Below are 15,254 nucleotides of genomic sequence, written 5' to 3' on the forward strand. Positions count from 1 at the left end.
CTTCCGGCAGCCCCTCGGTCACAACTAAGTTATCGGAGGAGCCTATGCGGCTCGGGGCAGTGCGGCCACGCCTTTCCCCCGTAGAGAAGGAGCGGCGTCGGGAGGGGAATCTATGTCTCTACTGTGGCGGAAGTGGACACTACGCTCGGTCCTGCCCTGAGAAACGCCGGCCGCAGGGAAACCGCCAACCCCCAGTAGCTGATGGCCCTAGCTACCGGGGGTCCCAAACAGCGCAGAATGGGCCCGCACCAATAGACTTGCAACATCTTATGGTTCCGGTACGTTTATACCCTCCAGGTGGGCCCTGGATTCTTACCCATGCTTTGGTGGATTCAGGAGCAACCCGTTCTTATATGGACGCTGCTTTTGCTGCCCATCATCAGGTGCCACTTCGGAACAAGCCAGAACCGGTCCAGGTGGAAGCAATTGACGGACGGCTTCTACGTTCAGGAGCCGTTACTCAGGAGACCCAGCCCCTGGTCCTGTGTCTCCAGCAGCACCGGGAGTTGCGAACTTTGGACATTGCCTCTATGCCCCGGTTCCCCCTCGTGCTCGGGATGGACTGGTTGGAAGCTCACAACGTTCAGATTGACTGGGTCAAACGGACTGTGCACTTCCCAGACCCATGTTCCCATGCTCAATCCGAGACGCTGGCGGCCGCGCCCACGGAGCAGGCAGCACCCACGCTCCCAGCCGTGTACCAGGACTACCAGGACGTGTTTGAGGAACGGGGGGCGGACCAGCTGCCGCCGCATCGGCCTTTTGACTGCGGCATAGACCTCCAACCCGGAGCGCCTTTACCAGTGAGTCGCTTATATTCTCTAACAGAGCCAGAGCGTGAGGCTTTGCAGGACTTCTTGCGCAAGAACCTGGAGCGTGGGTTCATTAGGCCTTCCACCTCGCCTACCGCGGCACCAGTGCTCTTTGTTAAGAAGAAATGTGGGGAACTCCGCCCTTGCCATGATTACCGAGCCCTGAACAAAATTACCATCCCAGACCGGTACCCCTTGCCCCTTATTTCGGAGTTGCTGGAGCGGGTGCAAGGGGCACAGGTGTTCACCAAGCTGGACCTCCGGGGGGCCTACAACTTGATTCGGATCCGAGCCGGGGATGAGTGGAAGACAGCGTTTGGGACCCGGTACGGGCAGTTCGAATACTTGGTTATGCCCTTCGGTTTGTGCAACGCGCCTGCTGTGTTCCAACGCTACATCAACCACGTGTTCCAGGATTTGTTAGACAAGTACGTGGTGGTGTACTTGGACGACATACTGGTTTACTCCCGTGACCCGGCTCGCCATGAGGGACATGTCCGGACCGTGCTGCAGCGCTTGCGTGAGCACCGTTAGTACGCAAAGCTCAGCAAGTGCGAGTTCCATCAGCGGACTGTGGACTTCCTTGGTCACCGGCTCTCCAGATGGGGTGCAGATGGACCCTGGGAAGGTGGCAGCGGTTCGAGAATGGGCGGCACCCCGGAACCGCAAGGACCTACAGCGTTTCCTGGGGTTCGCCAACTACTACCGGACCTTCATCGCAGATTATGCTCATCGCACCACCCCGTTGACCCGGCTACTGCGCCCAAAGACGCCGTTTTCCTGGGACAAGGAGGCAGAGGAGGCGTTTCAGGGGTTGAAGGCCTGTTTCCAGAGGGCGCCGATCTTACAACATCCTGACCCCTCTCGACCCTTTGTGGTGGAGACCGACGCCTCCAATACGGCTCTCGGTGCCGTCTTGTCTCAACAGAATGGACCTGAAGCGCCACTCTTACCCTGTGCCTTCTATTCCCGCCAGCTCCTACCAGCGGAGCGTAACTATACTGTGTGGGAGCGGGAACTACTGGCCATCAAGGTGGCCTTTGAGGTCTGGCGCCACCATCTTGAGGGGGCACGACATCCGGTGGAGGTGAGAACCGACCACCGGAACCTGGAGCACCTTCAGACCACCCGCAAGCTGAACCAAAGACAGATCCGGTGGGCGCTGTTCTTTTCCCGGTTCCAGTTCCGGATACGCTACATTCCTAGCTCTCAGAACCAGAAGGCGGATGCCCTGTCCCGGAAACCTGAAGACAACGCAGACACGGTACAGCAAGCAGAACCCACCACGATCCTACCTCCAGCTGCATTCCTGGCCACCCAGGAGGCCGAGCCACTGCAGGCTCGGGTGCGGGAACAGCAGCGGATCGACGCTTGGGCCCAGGAACGACTCCGGGAGCTGGCTGAAGGGTCCAGCCCACAGTATCCGGGGCTGGTCCTGCATCAGGGCCTTCTGCTGCACCACGGCCGTCTGTACATCCCGCCAGGGCCACTGCGGCTGGAGGTTCTCCGGATGGCCCATGATGCCCCAGCAGCGGGGCACTTTGGACGGTATCGGACCACCCATCTGGTCAGTCGTGAGTTTTGGTGGCCCCGCCTGAAGGCTGACGTGGCTCGCTACGTTGCTGGTTGTGAAGTCTGCCGGCGCGCCAAGGGCCCTACCGGGCGACCCCCCGGCCTACTTCAGCCATTGCCAGTTCCACCGCGCCCTTGGCACACGGTTTCGTTGGACTTTGTAGTGGACTTACCCCCGTCTCGTGGCTGTACCTGCCTTCTAGTTTTCTCCGACCATTTCACCAAGATGGTGCACTGCACCCCCTGCCCATCTGTACCCACAGCCAAGGAAACCGCTCAGCTGTACCTTCAGCATGTCTTCCGCCTGCATGGCCTACCTGAGCGTGTGGTGTCCAACCGGGGCGTTCAGTTCACATCCCGGTTCTGGCGAGCATTGCACCAGACCCTCGGGACAGAGGTCTGCCTCTCGTCAGCCTACCACCCACAGACCGATGGCCAGACGGAACGGGCGAACGCGGTGCTGGAGCAGTACCTCCGGTGTTACTGCAGCTACCAGCAGGATGACTGGGTCGACCACCTGGCATTGGCGGAGTTCGCCTACAACGCGGTGAATGCGTCCACCCAGCAGACCCCGTTCCAGGCCAGTTACGGTTACCATCCACGGCTGTTTCCAGATGTGCTGCCGGCATCCGCGGTCCCGGCGGTGACGGAGTGGCTTCAAGAGCTCCAGTCCCAGCAACAGCTTTTGGTGGAGCAACTGCACCAGGCCAAGGAAGCGTACAAAGCCCAGGCCGACCGCCACCGCCAGGTGGGGCCGGAGCTTCGCGTCGGTGACCTGGTTTGGCTCTCCACTCGCTACCTCCACCCCTCTCGACCTTCGCGGAAGTTGGACGCCCGCTTCACCGGCCCGTTCCCTATCGTGGACCAAGTCTCTCCTGTGGCATTCCGCCTCCGGTTACCCGCAACCCTGAAGGTTCACCCGGTCTTCCACAGGTCCCTTCTGAGTCCGGTGGCCCCACCCGACGAGTTCCACCCGAACCGTCCCCGACCGCAGCCAGTGTTGGTTCAGGGAGAGCCTGAGTACGAGGTGGAACGCATCCTGGACTCCCGATACCACGGGGGAAAGCTGCAGTATCTCATTGACTGGAAGGGGTACGGACCGGAGGACCGTTCCTGGGAACCAGCGGCCAATGTCCACGCACCTGCCTGCCTTCGAGAGTTCCATGCAACGTACCCCAGCAAGCCGGGTCCGGACCCTCGGTTGAGGGGGGGCCTGGGAGGGGGGATGGTGTGATGGCCTGGGATTCCGATTCAGAGGATGAACCAGAGGAATCCCAGCCTGCACTGGAGTCCCCGCCTCCAGGGCCGGCTGAACTGGGGCAAGGCCTAGATGCTGAAGAGCCTGCACCTGTGACAGAGCTTCAGGAGCTGGCCCCAGGTGAAGCCCTTCTGGCCCCAGAGGGGCTTGACGACTCAGTGGCCACAGGTGAGCCTCCTCCAGGGCCCGGTAACCCTTCGGCCTCTCCTGATCTGCAGAGGCTTAGGGCAGAGAGGCGAAGGGAACTGGTTGCCCCCAGGAGGAGTGCTCGCCTTAAGGCCAGAGGAGGCGGGGCTTCTGGGGGCCGGGACCGCCCCCGGCCTTAGAAGAGGATAAAAGCCCAGTCAGCCTGGCCCCAGGTTGCGGGAGCAACGTCGTTGTTGGCTTCGGACCTTCCTGTGTTCCTAATCCCTGCTCGGCTTCCTGTTCCTGACTATTCGGTGTTCCTGATCCCTGCTCGGCCTCCTGTTCCTGACTATCCGGTGCTCCTGTTCCCTGCTCAGCCTCCTGTTCCAGCGTTCCTGTTCCCCGCCCGGCTCTCCGCCTTGGACCTCGCCCCTCTTCGTGTGGACTCTGCTTACACCCACGGTACCTACCCCCGGGACCAGCACAGTGAGGCTACAGGGAACCAGACAGAGGGCCTTCTCGGTAGTGGCGCCCGCCCTGTGGAACGCCCTCCCATCAGATGTCAAAGAGATAAAGAATTACCTGACATTCAGAAGACATCTTAAGGCAGCACTGTTTAGGGAAGTTTTTAATATGTAATGCTGTACTGTTTTTAACACTGATTGGGAGCCGCCCAGAGTGGCTGGGGAAACTCAGCCAGATGGGCGGGGTATAAATAAAAAATTATTATTTTTTTTATTATTATTATTATTATTATTATTATTATTATTATTATTATTATTATTATTATTTATTACAAACTGCCCTTGCTGACTCCCCTCCTGGTGCAGGGCAGAGTTTTATGGAACAAACTACTCCTTTCGGTGGTAGCAAAGGAACTGAGCAGCAGGAGATTCAGAGAAACTATTGTGGATGCAAGACTCGCTCTGTGCAAACCTGTAATCAAAGGAAAATAGCTGCAGCAGCCGCACAAGTACAGCCGCACAGCCTTAATGATAGAAGTATTGATGTGGAAGTAGTTGACCTCACTTGTGAAACTTCAGAATCTATAGTTTTTGATCTTACACAAAATGATTCTGTTGTGATTGTTGGAGAGAGTGGGCAGCAGCCCAATAGAGAGTTCTGACATCAACCGTTGTCTGACAGCCTCATATTTAGTGGTGGTGGTGGTGATGATAGCAGACACACAGAGAGTGGTGCTCTTGCCACTAGAAAGCTCCCCAGAGAAGTGGGAAGGAGGGAATTTGCAAGATCCTCAGGCACTTTGAGTTGTGGAATTTGCATAGACAGCTATGCAGAGATTGTGCAAAGCGGACGGCTTATAGTGTCAACAACATGTGGCCACATCTTCTGTAGTCAGTGCCTCAGCAATTTTCTTAGGCATGCTAACTTTTGCCCAATTTGTAGGAGGAAACTCACTCCAAAGGAGTATCATCCAATTTATATTTGAAGACATGGGCGTTCGGGAAGAGCCAGAGGCCATGGCTGACCAGGCGGCTGCGCTGGAGGCTTTGGCCCAGGAGAACCAGGCCTTGACCCACACTGTGCAGCAGCTCAGCGATGCGGTGACGGCTCTTCAGCAGCGCTTGGAAGCCCCACTGGCTCCTGGCAAGTACCCAGTGGCTTTGCCCGAGAAATTGGATGGGGCCCCGGCCAGCTTTCCCATGTTCCTCGCCCAAGCCAAGCCCGGAACTTCCCTGACGACCGCACCAAGGTGCACTTTTTGATTAGTTTGTTAAAGGACCAGGCGGCCAAGTGGGCGTTGCCGCTACTCAGGCAAGACTCCCCCTTGCTGGCAGACTATACGGGGTTTTGCAATCTCCTGGAGGCCGCGTTCGGCAACCCCCTGAAAGGGAGTCAAGCCAACCGGGCGATTCGGCGGTTGGAACAGGGCAAGTCCACGGTAGCCGCATATACCACGGAGTTTCGGCTGTTGGCACAGGATTTGACCTGGAACGACTCGGCACTGCGGGACCAGTATCTCGAAGGGCTTTCGGACGAGATACTGGACCAGCTGGCCACGATGGAACGCCCCACCACGCTAGACACTCTCATTCAACGGAGTCTACAGATAGACGACCGGCTGGAGGATCGTCGCCAGGCCCGGGGCCGACGACACCTCCAGTTCTCGGCACCAGTTTCTTCCGGCAGCCCCTCGGTCACAACTAAGTTATCGGAGGAGCCTATGCGGCTCGGGGCAGTGCGGCCACGCCTTTCCCCCGTAGAGAAGGAGCGGCGTCGGGAGGGGAATCTATGTCTCTACTGTGGCGGAAGTGGACACTACGCTCGGTCCTGCCCTGAGAAACGCCGGCCGCAGGGAAACCGCCAACCCCCAGTAGCTGATGGCCCTAGCTACCGGGGGTCCCAAACAGCGCAGAATGGGCCCGCACCAATAGACTTGCAACATCTTATGGTTCCGGTACGTTTATACCCTCCAGGTGGGCCCTGGATTCTTACCCATGCTTTGGTGGATTCAGGAGCAACCCGTTCTTATATGGACGCTGCTTTTGCTGCCCATCATCAGGTGCCACTTCGGAACAAGCCAGAACCGGTCCAGGTGGAAGCAATTGACGGACGGCTTCTACGTTCAGGAGCCGTTACTCAGGAGACCCAGCCCCTGGTCCTGTGTCTCCAGCAGCACCGGGAGTTGCGAACTTTGGACATTGCCTCTATGCCCCGGTTCCCCCTCGTGCTCGGGATGGACTGGTTGGAAGCTCACAACGTTCAGATTGACTGGGTCAAACGGACTGTGCACTTCCCAGACCCATGTTCCCATGCTCAATCCGAGACGCTGGCGGCCGCGCCCACGGAGCAGGCAGCACCCACGCTCCCAGCCGTGTACCAGGACTACCAGGACGTGTTTGAGGAACGGGGGGCGGACCAGCTGCCGCCGCATCGGCCTTTTGACTGCGGCATAGACCTCCAACCCGGAGCGCCTTTACCAGTGAGTCGCTTATATTCTCTAACAGAGCCAGAGCGTGAGGCTTTGCAGGACTTCTTGCGCAAGAACCTGGAGCGTGGGTTCATTAGGCCTTCCACCTCGCCTACCGCGGCACCAGTGCTCTTTGTTAAGAAGAAATGTGGGGAACTCCGCCCTTGCCATGATTACCGAGCCCTGAACAAAATTACCATCCCAGACCGGTACCCCTTGCCCCTTATTTCGGAGTTGCTGGAGCGGGTGCAAGGGGCACAGGTGTTCACCAAGCTGGACCTCCGGGGGGCCTACAACTTGATTCGGATCCGAGCCGGGGATGAGTGGAAGACAGCGTTTGGGACCCGGTACGGGCAGTTCGAATACTTGGTTATGCCCTTCGGTTTGTGCAACGCGCCTGCTGTGTTCCAACGCTACATCAACCACGTGTTCCAGGATTTGTTAGACAAGTACGTGGTGGTGTACTTGGACGACATACTGGTTTACTCCCGTGACCCGGCTCGCCATGAGGGACATGTCCGGACCGTGCTGCAGCGCTTGCGTGAGCACCGTTAGTACGCAAAGCTCAGCAAGTGCGAGTTCCATCAGCGGACTGTGGACTTCCTTGGTCACCGGCTCTCCAGATGGGGTGCAGATGGACCCTGGGAAGGTGGCAGCGGTTCGAGAATGGGCGGCACCCCGGAACCGCAAGGACCTACAGCGTTTCCTGGGGTTCGCCAACTACTACCGGACCTTCATCGCAGATTATGCTCATCGCACCACCCCGTTGACCCGGCTACTGCGCCCAAAGACGCCGTTTTCCTGGGACAAGGAGGCAGAGGAGGCGTTTCAGGGGTTGAAGGCCTGTTTCCAGAGGGCGCCGATCTTACAACATCCTGACCCCTCTCGACCCTTTGTGGTGGAGACCGACGCCTCCAATACGGCTCTCGGTGCCGTCTTGTCTCAACAGAATGGACCTGAAGCGCCACTCTTACCCTGTGCCTTCTATTCCCGCCAGCTCCTACCAGCGGAGCGTAACTATACTGTGTGGGAGCGGGAACTACTGGCCATCAAGGTGGCCTTTGAGGTCTGGCGCCACCATCTTGAGGGGGCACGACATCCGGTGGAGGTGAGAACCGACCACCGGAACCTGGAGCACCTTCAGACCACCCGCAAGCTGAACCAAAGACAGATCCGGTGGGCGTTGTTCTTTTCCCGGTTCCAGTTCCGGATACGCTACATTCCTAGCTCTCAGAACCAGAAGGCGGATGCCCTGTCCCGGAAACCTGAAGACAACGCAGACACGGTACAGCAAGCAGAACCCACCACGATCCTACCTCCAGCTGCATTCCTGGCCACCCAGGAGGCCGAGCCACTGCAGGCTCGGGTGCGGGAACAGCAGCGGATCGACGCTTGGGCCCAGGAACGACTCCGGGAGCTGGCTGAAGGGTCCAGCCCACAGTATCCGGGGCTGGTCCTGCATCAGGGCCTTCTGCTGCACCACGGCCGTCTGTACATCCCGCCAGGGCCACTGCGGCTGGAGGTTCTCCGGATGGCCCATGATGCCCCAGCAGCGGGGCACTTTGGACGGTATCGGACCACCCATCTGGTCAGTCGTGAGTTTTGGTGGCCCCGCCTGAAGGCTGACGTGGCTCGCTACGTTGCTGGTTGTGAAGTCTGCCGGCGCGCCAAGGGCCCTACCGGGCGACCCCCCGGCCTACTTCAGCCATTGCCAGTTCCACCGCGCCCTTGGCACACGGTTTCGTTGGACTTTGTAGTGGACTTACCCCCGTCTCGTGGCTGTACCTGCCTTCTAGTTTTCTCCGACCATTTCACCAAGATGGTGCACTGCACCCCCTGCCCATCTGTACCCACAGCCAAGGAAACCGCTCAGCTGTACCTTCAGCATGTCTTCCGCCTGCATGGCCTACCTGAGCGTGTGGTGTCCAACCGGGGCGTTCAGTTCACATCCCGGTTCTGGCGAGCATTGCACCAGACCCTCGGGACAGAGGTCTGCCTCTCGTCAGCCTACCACCCACAGACCGATGGCCAGACGGAACGGGCGAACGCGGTGCTGGAGCAGTACCTCCGGTGTTACTGCAGCTACCAGCAGGATGACTGGGTCGACCACCTGGCATTGGCGGAGTTCGCCTACAACGCGGTGAATGCGTCCACCCAGCAGACCCCGTTCCAGGCCAGTTACGGTTACCATCCACGGCTGTTTCCAGATGTGCTGCCGGCATCCGCGGTCCCGGCGGTGACGGAGTGGCTTCAAGAGCTCCAGTCCCAGCAACAGCTTTTGGTGGAGCAACTGCACCAGGCCAAGGAAGCGTACAAAGCCCAGGCCGACCGCCACCGCCAGGTGGGGCCGGAGCTTCGCGTCGGTGACCTGGTTTGGCTCTCCACTCGCCACCTCCACCCCTCTCGACCTTCGCGGAAGTTGGACGCCCGCTTCACCGGCCCGTTCCCTATCGTGGACCAAGTCTCTCCTGTGGCATTCCGCCTCCGGTTACCCGCAACCCTGAAGGTTCACCCGGTCTTCCACAGGTCCCTTCTGAGTCCGGTGGCCCCACCCGACGAGTTCCACCCGAACCGTCCCCGACCGCAGCCAGTGTTGGTTCAGGGAGAGCCTGAGTACGAGGTGGAACGCATCCTGGACTCCCGATACCACGGGGGAAAGCTGCAGTATCTCATTGACTGGAAGGGGTACGGACCGGAGGACCGTTCCTGGGAACCAGCGGCCAATGTCCACGCACCTGCCTGCCTTCGAGAGTTCCATGCAACGTACCCCAGCAAGCCGGGTCCGGACCCTCGGTTGAGGGGGGGCCTGGGAGGGGGGATGGTGTGATGGCCTGGGATTCCGATTCAGAGGATGAACCAGAGGAATCCCAGCCTGCACTGGAGTCCCCGCCTCCAGGGCCGGCTGAACTGGGGCAAGGCCTAGATGCTGAAGAGCCTGCACCTGTGACAGAGCTTCAGGAGCTGGCCCCAGGTGAAGCCCTTCTGGCCCCAGAGGGGCTTGACGACTCAGTGGCCACAGGTGAGCCTCCTCCAGGGCCCGGTAACCCTTCGGCCTCTCCTGATCTGCAGAGGCTTAGGGCAGAGAGGCGAAGGGAACTGGTTGCCCCCAGGAGGAGTGCTCGCCTTAAGGCCAGAGGAGGCGGGGCTTCTGGGGGCCGGGACCGCCCCCGGCCTTAGAAGAGGATAAAAGCCCAGTCAGCCTGGCCCCAGGTTGCGGGAGCAACGTCGTTGTTGGCTTCGGACCTTCCTGTGTTCCTAATCCCTGCTCGGCTTCCTGTTCCTGACTATTCGGTGTTCCTGATCCCTGCTCGGCCTCCTGTTCCTGACTATCCGGTGCTCCTGTTCCCTGCTCAGCCTCCTGTTCCAGCGTTCCTGTTCCCCGCCCGGCTCTCCGCCTTGGACCTCGCCCCTCTTCGTGTGGACTCTGCTTACACCCACGGTACCTACCCCCGGGACCAGCACAGTGAGGCTACAGGGAACCAGACAGAGGGCCTTCTCGGTAGTGGCGCCCGCCCTGTGGAACGCCCTCCCATCAGATGTCAAAGAGATAAAGAATTACCTGACATTCAGAAGACATCTTAAGGCAGCACTGTTTAGGGAAGTTTTTAATATGTAATGCTGTACTGTTTTTAACACTGATTGGGAGCCGCCCAGAGTGGCTGGGGAAACTCAGCCAGATGGGCGGGGTATAAATAAAAAATTATTATTTTTATTATTATTATTATTATTATTAATAATAATAATAATAATAATAATAATAATAATATTTATTATTTATTACAAACTGCCCTTGCTGACTCCCCTCCTGGTGCAGGGCAGAGTTTTATGGAACAAACTACTCCTTTCGGTGGTAGCAAAGGAACTGAGCAGCAGGAGATTCAGAGAAACTATTGTGGATGCAAGACTCGCTCTGTGCAAACCTGTAATCAAAGGAAAATAGCTGCAGCAGCCGCACAAGTACAGCCGCACAGCCTTAATGATAGAAGTATTGATGTGGAAGTAGTTGACCTCACTTGTGAAACTTCAGAATCTATAGTTTTTGATCTTACACAAAATGATTCTGTTGTGATTGTTGGAGAGAGTGGGCAGCAGCCCAATAGAGAGTTCTGACATCAACCGTTGTCTGACAGCCTCATATTTAGTGGTGGTGGTGGTGATGATAGCAGACACACAGAGAGTGGTGCTCTTGCCACTAGAAAGCTCCCCAGAGAAGTGGGAAGGAGGGAATTTGCAAGATCCTCAGGCACTTTGAGTTGTGGAATTTGCATAGACAGCTATGCAGAGATTGTGCAAAGCGGACGGCTTATAGTGTCAACAACATGTGGCCACATCTTCTGTAGTCAGTGCCTCAGCAATTTTCTTAGGCATGCTAACTTTTGCCCAATTTGTAGGAGGAAACTCACTCCAAAGGAGTATCATCCAATTTATATTTGAAGACATGGGCGTTCGGGAAGAGCCAGAGGCCATGGCTGACCAGGCGGCTGCGCTGGAGGCTTTGGCCCAGGAGAACCAGGCCTTGACCCACACTGTGCAGCAGCTCAGCGATGCGGTGACGGCTCTTCAGCAGCGCTTGGAAGCCCCACTGGCTCCTGGCAAGTACCCAGTGGCTTTGCCCGAGAAATTGGATGGGGCCCCGGCCAGCTTTCCCATGTTCCTCGCCCAAGCCAAGCCCGGAACTTCCCTGACGACCGCACCAAGGTGCACTTTTTGATTAGTTTGTTAAAGGACCAGGCGGCCAAGTGGGCGTTGCCGCTACTCAGGCAAGACTCCCCCTTGCTGGCAGACTATACGGGGTTTTGCAATCTCCTGGAGGCCGCGTTCGGCAACCCCCTGAAAGGGAGTCAAGCCAACCGGGCGATTCGGCGGTTGGAACAGGGCAAGTCCACGGTAGCCGCATATACCACGGAGTTTCGGCTGTTGGCACAGGATTTGACCTGGAACGACTCGGCACTGCGGGACCAGTATCTCGAAGGGCTTTCGGACGAGATACTGGACCAGCTGGCCACGATGGAACGCCCCACCACGCTAGACACTCTCATTCAACGGAGTCTACAGATAGACGACCGGCTGGAGGATCGTCGCCAGGCCCGGGGCCGACGACACCTCCAGTTCTCGGCACCAGTTTCTTCCGGCAGCCCCTCGGTCACAACTAAGTTATCGGAGGAGCCTATGCGGCTCGGGGCAGTGCGGCCACGCCTTTCCCCCGTAGAGAAGGAGCGGCGTCGGGAGGGGAATCTATGTCTCTACTGTGGCGGAAGTGGACACTACGCTCGGTCCTGCCCTGAGAAACGCCGGCCGCAGGGAAACCGCCAACCCCCAGTAGCTGATGGCCCTAGCTACCGGGGGTCCCAAACAGCGCAGAATGGGCCCGCACCAATAGACTTGCAACATCTTATGGTTCCGGTACGTTTATACCCTCCAGGTGGGCCCTGGATTCTTACCCATGCTTTGGTGGATTCAGGAGCAACCCGTTCTTATATGGACGCTGCTTTTGCTGCCCATCATCAGGTGCCACTTCGGAACAAGCCAGAACCGGTCCAGGTGGAAGCAATTGACGGACGGCTTCTACGTTCAGGAGCCGTTACTCAGGAGACCCAGCCCCTGGTCCTGTGTCTCCAGCAGCACCGGGAGTTGCGAACTTTGGACATTGCCTCTATGCCCCGGTTCCCCCTCGTGCTCGGGATGGACTGGTTGGAAGCTCACAACGTTCAGATTGACTGGGTCAAACGGACTGTGCACTTCCCAGACCCATGTTCCCATGCTCAATCCGAGACGCTGGCGGCCGCGCCCACGGAGCAGGCAGCACCCACGCTCCCAGCCGTGTACCAGGACTACCAGGACGTGTTTGAGGAACGGGGGGCGGACCAGCTGCCGCCGCATCGGCCTTTTGACTGCGGCATAGACCTCCAACCCGGAGCGCCTTTACCAGTGAGTCGCTTATATTCTCTAACAGAGCCAGAGCGTGAGGCTTTGCAGGACTTCTTGCGCAAGAACCTGGAGCGTGGGTTCATTAGGCCTTCCACCTCGCCTACCGCGGCACCAGTGCTCTTTGTTAAGAAGAAATGTGGGGAACTCCGCCCTTGCCATGATTACCGAGCCCTGAACAAAATTACCATCCCAGACCGGTACCCCTTGCCCCTTATTTCGGAGTTGCTGGAGCGGGTGCAAGGGGCACAGGTGTTCACCAAGCTGGACCTCCGGGGGGCCTACAACTTGATTCGGATCCGAGCCGGGGATGAGTGGAAGACAGCGTTTGGGACCCGGTACGGGCAGTTCGAATACTTGGTTATGCCCTTCGGTTTGTGCAACGCGCCTGCTGTGTTCCAACGCTACATCAACCACGTGTTCCAGGATTTGTTAGACAAGTACGTGGTGGTGTACTTGGACGACATACTGGTTTACTCCCGTGACCCGGCTCGCCATGAGGGACATGTCCGGACCGTGCTGCAGCGCTTGCGTGAGCACCGTTAGTACGCAAAGCTCAGCAAGTGCGAGTTCCATCAGCGGACTGTGGACTTCCTTGGTCACCGGCTCTCCAGATGGGGTGCAGATGGACCCTGGGAAGGTGGCAGCGGTTCGAGAATGGGCGGCACCCCGGAACCGCAAGGACCTACAGCGTTTCCTGGGGTTCGCCAACTACTACCGGACCTTCATCGCAGATTATGCTCATCGCACCACCCCGTTGACCCGGCTACTGCGCCCAAAGACGCCGTTTTCCTGGGACAAGGAGGCAGAGGAGGCGTTTCAGGGGTTGAAGGCCTGTTTCCAGAGGGCGCCGATCTTACAACATCCTGACCCCTCTCGACCCTTTGTGGTGGAGACCGACGCCTCCAATACGGCTCTCGGTGCCGTCTTGTCTCAACAGAATGGACCTGAAGCGCCACTCTTACCCTGTGCCTTCTATTCCCGCCAGCTCCTACCAGCGGAGCGTAACTATACTGTGTGGGAGCGGGAACTACTGGCCATCAAGGTGGCCTTTGAGGTCTGGCGCCACCATCTTGAGGGGGCACGACATCCGGTGGAGGTGAGAACCGACCACCGGAACCTGGAGCACCTTCAGACCACCCGCAAGCTGAACCAAAGACAGATCCGGTGGGCGTTGTTCTTTTCCCGGTTCCAGTTCCGGATACGCTACATTCCTAGCTCTCAGAACCAGAAGGCGGATGCCCTGTCCCGGAAACCTGAAGACAACGCAGACACGGTACAGCAAGCAGAACCCACCACGATCCTACCTCCAGCTGCATTCCTGGCCACCCAGGAGGCCGAGCCACTGCAGGCTCGGGTGCGGGAACAGCAGCGGATCGACGCTTGGGCCCAGGAACGACTCCGGGAGCTGGCTGAAGGGTCCAGCCCACAGTATCCGGGGCTGGTCCTGCATCAGGGCCTTCTGCTGCACCACGGCCGTCTGTACATCCCGCCAGGGCCACTGCGGCTGGAGGTTCTCCGGATGGCCCATGATGCCCCAGCAGCGGGGCACTTTGGACGGTATCGGACCACCCATCTGGTCAGTCGTGAGTTTTGGTGGCCCCGCCTGAAGGCTGACGTGGCTCGCTACGTTGCTGGTTGTGAAGTCTGCCGGCGCGCCAAGGGCCCTACCGGGCGACCCCCCGGCCTACTTCAGCCATTGCCAGTTCCACCGCGCCCTTGGCACACGGTTTCGTTGGACTTTGTAGTGGACTTACCCCCGTCTCGTGGCTGTACCTGCCTTCTAGTTTTCTCCGACCATTTCACCAAGATGGTGCACTGCACCCCCTGCCCATCTGTACCCACAGCCAAGGAAACCGCTCAGCTGTACCTTCAGCATGTCTTCCGCCTGCATGGCCTACCTGAGCGTGTGGTGTCCAACCGGGGCGTTCAGTTCACATCCCGGTTCTGGCGAGCATTGCACCAGACCCTCGGGACAGAGGTCTGCCTCTCGTCAGCCTACCACCCACAGACCGATGGCCAGACGGAACGGGCGAACGCGGTGCTGGAGCAGTACCTCCGGTGTTACTGCAGCTACCAGCAGGATGACTGGGTCGACCACCTGGCATTGGCGGAGTTCGCCTACAACGCGGTGAATGCGTCCACCCAGCAGACCCCGTTCCAGGCCAGTTACGGTTACCATCCACGGCTGTTTCCAGATGTGCTGCCGGCATCCGCGGTCCCGGCGGTGACGGAGTGGCTTCAAGAGCTCCAGTCCCAGCAACAGCTTTTGGTGGAGCAACTGCACCAGGCCAAGGAAGCGTACAAAGCCCAGGCCGACCGCCACCGCCAGGTGGGGCCGGAGCTTCGCGTCGGTGACCTGGTTTGGCTCTCCACTCGCCACCTCCACCCCTCTCGACCTTCGCGGAAGTTGGACGCCCGCTTCACCGGCCCGTTCCCTATCGTGGACCAAGTCTCTCCTGTGGCATTCCGCCTCCGGTTACCCGCAACCCTGAAGGTTCACCCGGTCTTCCACAGGTCCCTTCTGAGTCCGGTGGCCCCACCCGACGAGTTCCACCCGAACCGTCCCCGACCGCAGCCAGTGTTGGTTCAGGGAGAGCCTGAGTACGAGGTGGAACGCATCCTGGAC

General features: G+C 58.7%; 1 protein-coding gene and 2 pseudogenes across 3 annotated transcripts in view; 2 read left to right on the forward strand and 1 right to left on the reverse strand.

Annotated features, from left to right (window-relative positions):
* Nucleotides 1–15,254, reverse strand: part of LOC309361223 (uncharacterized protein) — a gene marked incomplete at its 3' end in the record, with an annotated part of 497,879 nt that overhangs the window by 258,733 nt on the left and 223,892 nt on the right. The window lies entirely within an intron of this gene.
* LOC309361225 (E3 ubiquitin-protein ligase RNF4 pseudogene) lies at nucleotides 4,568–5,218 on the forward strand (annotated as a pseudogene). The gene has a single exon. The product of its transcript is annotated as an E3 ubiquitin-protein ligase RNF4 pseudogene (transcript).
* On the forward strand, nucleotides 10,484–11,134 carry LOC309361226 (E3 ubiquitin-protein ligase RNF4 pseudogene; annotated as a pseudogene). The gene has a single exon. The product of its transcript is annotated as an E3 ubiquitin-protein ligase RNF4 pseudogene (transcript).

The sequence above is a fragment of the Podarcis melisellensis genome, assembly GCF_964234715.1.
Source record: "Podarcis melisellensis genome assembly, chromosome: W".
In the NCBI taxonomy this organism is placed as follows: domain Eukaryota; kingdom Metazoa; phylum Chordata; class Lepidosauria; order Squamata; family Lacertidae; genus Podarcis; species Podarcis melisellensis.